Source organism: Sciurus vulgaris (genome assembly GCF_902686455.1).
Source record: "Sciurus vulgaris genome assembly, chromosome: 12".
NCBI classification, from domain to species: Eukaryota; Metazoa; Chordata; class Mammalia; order Rodentia; family Sciuridae; genus Sciurus; species Sciurus vulgaris.
In genome coordinates, this window is record NC_136473.1 from 36,161,084 (window position 1) to 36,166,713 (window position 5,630).

The 5,630-nt window shown below is 35.4% G+C and overlaps 1 pseudogene across 1 annotated transcript; it reads left to right on the forward strand.

The window, feature by feature from the left end:
• The first annotated feature begins 4,413 nt into the window (after positions 1-4,413).
• On the forward strand, positions 4,414-5,105 carry LOC306641586 (small ribosomal subunit protein uS7-like; annotated as a pseudogene). Its single transcript has one exon. The product of its transcript is annotated as a small ribosomal subunit protein uS7-like (transcript).
• The last annotated feature ends 525 nt before the right edge of the window (positions 5,106-5,630 follow it).

Below are 5,630 nucleotides of genomic sequence, written 5' to 3' on the forward strand. Positions count from 1 at the left end.
CCCCCTTCCTTCCTTCCTTCCTTCCTTTCTTTCTTTCTTTTCTCTCTCTCTCTCTCTCTCTCTCTCTCTCTCTCTCTCTCTCTCTCTCTGTGTTTCTTTCATTCTTTCTTTCTATTCTTGCCTAGGTTTGATTTCAGGTGACTGTGGTCTCTTAAAATGAAGGAAAAGTGTTCTTTCCTTTTCACAGATCACTTGAATGCACTACCAAAATTTTTTCTTAATATCCACAATGGAACTTTCTCACCAACATAGAGATTATTAATGGAATAGAAACATTATTTTTCTTTCTCAATAGGAACAACTATATTAATTCTTAGTTCAAGTTAACAGTGATTGTTTTCACAGTGTTATAGCAGATTCTGAAAACTGGTACATTATATTATTAGAATTTATTTACATACTTAAATAAAGATAAGTAAAAATGGAAGGGAGACTCACTTTGTGATCCATGTGGGAAGAGAATTGCCAAAACTGTAAAATTAAAATTAAAAGAATAGACTTTTGTCCTAATTGATAATCTAAATGTTTACACTTTGAGATGTTAATCTATGTTCCTTAGATATTTAAGAGTGTAGTTGAGGAAGTTATTTATTTATATTTATTTATTTATTTATTTATTTATTATAAGCAGATAATGGTCTATGACTGAAAATGGGGAATCTACTTCAATATAATACCTTATGAAACTTTCCCTACTGCTCTACTTCATGGTTTTCAGCATGTTAATTTAGTTCTCTGCTTCTCTGTAGGGAGTTTTTAAATGAAAACAAAAACTTATAAAATGTACTGAAGCTGCAAATATTTCCATTAGTCTCTAGTAAACCTTATCATTGTTTATTTGCCTTAATTTTAGAGGTTATTTCATATTTGATTTTAAACAGCATTTTAAAAACTCTATGCTTTTGGCTTATGTCAACAACAATAAAAACATTGTGGAGAATTTTTTCTTTTCTATCAATACTTGGGATAAAAAAAGATTTGCACAAATGCAAGTCCATTGAATATTTCTGATCTTTTTTTATTTAAACAAAAAGCAGAATTTCTCAGCCTCCATGCTACAGATAATATGATAATTCTCTGTTGTGATGAACTGTCCTGTTTATTGTAGAATTTCCAGGAATATCCCTGACCTCTACCTTGTAGAGGTAAATGACATTTCTTCCAGGTTTGACAAACAAAAATGTTTCCAGAGTTTGCAAATTTTCCTTGTGAAGCAAGATAATCAGCTACTCCTATCAGAAACCACTGCTTTAAATTGACAATGCTTATGAAAAGATTAAACTTGTAAAATATTTGCAATATAAATAAAGATAATAGGATAAAAAATGACTAAATTCCATGCATGTATCTAACTTTTCTAAATTTCTACTGAAATAGCAATAATAAATGACAGTTCTGGAGCATCATTATCCATTAATTAAAATCATTGATGATCTTTTGTCTGAATGTGTGTTGGTTTTGCCTTTGATTAAGTTAGAGCATTTTGAGTTTTATTCTATACTGAAGTTAGATAAAACTAATCTCTTACTTATGTGAAGTTTCTCTGAGGCAGAAATTAAATTGATGCACAGCAGAATTTACAATTTGCAGCAGCAGGAAATGGCAGCTGCCACAGCATGTGGTTGGTCATAATAAGACAAATATGGACTGCATGAGGGACCTGAGACAGAAAGTTCTTGACTTTAGAAACTTACACTAAGTTTACTATCAATATAAAGAGCAAACAAAATAAAAAGAGCATTCACTTCTAAAATTGAGTAGAATGTGAATTAGAGAGGTAATTTTTATTTTGGTCAGTACAAAAAAAAAAGCATAAAAATCAAACAAAACTTTATTAGAACAGTTAAAACACCTGAGTATCCATAGGCCCTCACTAATGTACTAAAACCAAAAATTTGACTTTTTTCTTTTAAAATAATTTACTGGAATTAAATTAAATCAATTCTATATTTCTCTCATTCTTCATATGGAATTGATCTATTTGGAGATAAACTAAAAGAATCACATAAAACTTTATTAGTTCTCAGTAATATATTTAGATCCTCATTATGGGTGAATCAAATGGAGAAAAACATCACTAGAGGAAGAAAAGATTGAGATACGTAAGTAAATAAAACCAATATGAGTGATTAGAGTTAATAATGCTTTATCAAATGAATTTATTGCAAGGAAGGGTCCAAAATGCTAAATAATATTTTAGCAATTTCTAATTTCTTTATTAAAGAGGTTTGAAATGGCATATTATCTTTGACATAAAATTAATCTGAGGCATCAGAAAAGATTGTCTTTTCAGCTGTAACACACAGCCAAAATTTCAGAAGACATAACAGAAAAAACAGTACATCGCACCCTGAAAAAACTCACATAGGACAGTCGAACCAGTGTTGTCAATTTATCTCCATTTTCATGTCTTCCTTTCTAGGTAACTACACCTTACAGGTGAACAGGTATTTTTTTGAAAGAAAACTATCAGTATTCTCTCCTGAATAACTTAAATTGTTGATGAGATTTGAAACTAAGAACTAAAAGACTACGTTTCCAAAAACAACATTTTGCTGCTTTTAACATTGAGCCCCTATTCTGTGCCAGATATTTGCTAGGAGATGAGGAAAAAGAAATGGCATAAGATTTAAGTCCCTTTTCAAATTCCCAATGAGGCTTATATCTCACTGAGAGAAACATAATAAATAAACAAAAAATACAATATTTTTATATTGATTTGATAGACTGAATCATGACTTTCCTAAGATATCCATGTGCTAATAATCCCTGGAACCTGGGTCTGTGGTACTTTGCATGGTAAAAGGAACTTCTCTATTATGACCAAATTATGTACACATAGCCTGAAGGTAATTTCATGCAGTATTTTTAGTGCACCTGCATTTTGACTGTGACCATAACTTGAGGTCAAACTTGGAATTTTTTACTTGTAGTATCATGTTGGTGCTCAAAGTTTCACATTTTGGAGCAGTTAAAATTTTGGGTTTTCAGCTTAGAAATGCTCAATCTATACCAACAACAAAATAGATAACTGAGTATTGTATAGTAACTAATATGTGTGACTGGAGTTTATGTCTAATGCCTTTGTACTCTGCCATAGTTGAGGGATGTCAGCATCAGGGGGCTGACAGGATTTGGTAGTTTTTAATTTTTTTAATTATGAGAATTTGATTCTGTCATGACCAAAAATTTTAAGGAAAATTTAATGATTCACTTTTTTCCTGAAATTTGTTACCATTGACATATGATTCAGAGAAGCGGAGAATTTGATTCTTATGTCCTGGGCCCAATCTACTTATTTTGTAGGAAGTACTTGACCTGATACTAAATATCTAAAACCTTAGTTCAAAAATGAAAGATTAGATGAAGAGTATACAGCTGTACTTTGTTAAACTCCTCTTAAAAATTATAGGCATATAACCTCATGCTATATAATTAGAAGTTAGAATATAATTTCCCCCCATAGATTAAACACTCTCAATCTAAAGCAGAACCATTTTCAGAATCAAAATCCTGTTGAAAATGTAAACATCAGAATTCTTCAGAAAATATATATTGGTGGCAGCTGTGCCATAGTTGAAGTTATATATTATTATCACCAATAATGAGGTCTCCCCTCATTGGATCTGTTCCACAAGTGCAATAATAATCCTCACCAACCCAGTGTTTTACTAGGCTGGACACTTGCTGAAATAGCCAAGAGTGCGAAGGCACTGTGTGTGGGGCTCCGGTGGGATGCCGCTGGCAGGGTGAGCAGGAGCAGCATCCTGAGGACCTGCCAAAGCACAGCTTCAGAGAACACGGCAGGACAGCAGGATGCTAGGGAGAAGCCATGATAGACTGCACATCTTCCCACAGATTTTCAAAGAGCCAAAGGTACTTCATGAAGGTGATCACTTCCTGTCACATTTGAGCAGTTTTTGGCATGTGACTCTGCTTATATGGAGGACTCCCAAGGAGATTCTGGCATCCTATAGAAAAGGGATTCTTTTGATAACAGGCAGCTCTAGCTTATAATGAGGGAATTTCAGGGTCTCTGAAAAACACAAAGCATGTTTCACTTATACAATTTTTTGTTTGTGCTTGGAAATATTCTCAAAGAGGATAAGGTGAAATAATTGGATAAGAGGATAAGGCTGAAATCATTTTTTTTTTTTTAGATTAGGAAAATATATGTATAGGAGAGAGTATAATGAATGATATGAGGTACAGAATATGGTAAAATGCTTTAGATGTGAGCCATCATAGGGATGGACAGATAGGCTTCAATGCTTTTTAAGCAATTTCCCTTGGCCAAGGAGTTGAGGAATGGGCTATAAGAGAACAAACAATGGAGCAAGATGGAGGGCACTTACTGTCGATTAAGTGTTTTTTTTTTTTTGTCTGTTTTTTTAAAGACCAAATCAGCTCTTCCTGTCTGTTCCAAGGTGGCGTGTGGTGCATGCAGGGCAACCGAGGCTCCGCGATTGTGCTCTCAGGATGACAGAGTGGGAGACAGCCACACCTGCAGTTGCAGAGAACCCTGACATCAAGCTCTTTGGGAAGTGGAGCACTAATGATGTCCAGATCAATGACATTTCCCTGCAGGATTGCATTGCAATGAAGAAGTATGCCAATTACCTGCCACACAGTGTAGCGTGCTACACAGTCAAGCGCTTCCACAAAGCACAGTGCCGCATCCTGGAGCGACTCACCAACTCCATGATGATGCATGTCCGCAACAATGGCAAGAAGTTCATGACTGTGTGCATCGTCAAGCATGCCTTTGAGATCATCCACCTCCTCACTGGTGAGAACCCTCTGCAGGTCCTGGTGAATGCCATCATCAATAGTGGCCCCTGGGAGGATTCGACAAGCATCGGGCGAGCTAGCACTGTGAGGAGGCAGGCCGTGGACATGTCCCCACTGCGCCGAGTGAATTAGGCCATCTGGCTGCTATGCATAGGATCCCGTGAACCTTCCGGAACATCAAGACCATTGCTGAGTGCCTGGCAGATGAACTCATTAATGCCGCTAAGGGCTTCTCTAACTCTTACGCCATCAAAAGGAAGGACGAGCTGGAGCATGTGGCCAAGTACAACCGCTGATTTCTCACCTGCTAACCAATAAACTGTCTTCCCTTGGGAACAGCTCCAAAAAAAATAAAATACAATAAAATAATAATAATAAAAAAATAAAGGCCAAATCACTTGTATCTTTGAGATTGCTTAATAATTGTACATTTTGATGTTGGTATTTTTAGTTAGTAAAACAGCAAGTCAATGTAGAAAATAGACTAAAAGATGGTTTGCCACAAACCCAAATCTGTGAAAGTAGAGAAACTAGCATACTGTGTATATAAAAAGTGAAATAGTGCATTTAGATCTACTTTCTACATATAATACATTGGGTTCTGAGCTTCTTGATAGGGATCTTTCAGACAGGTTTCTAATGGCAGTTGGGCCAATGTGCTGCTTATTACAGTGAATAACAGCAATGAAGTGCCAGGCAATTGCAGAATAGTTAACAAAGAAAATATTCTAGGAGCTTACATTTTTAACCGTATGTGTGTGTTTGTGTGTGTGTGTGTGTGTGTGTGTGTGTGTGTCCACATGCGCTAATTTACTGTTGGGTAGGAGAGCTGGGAAAAG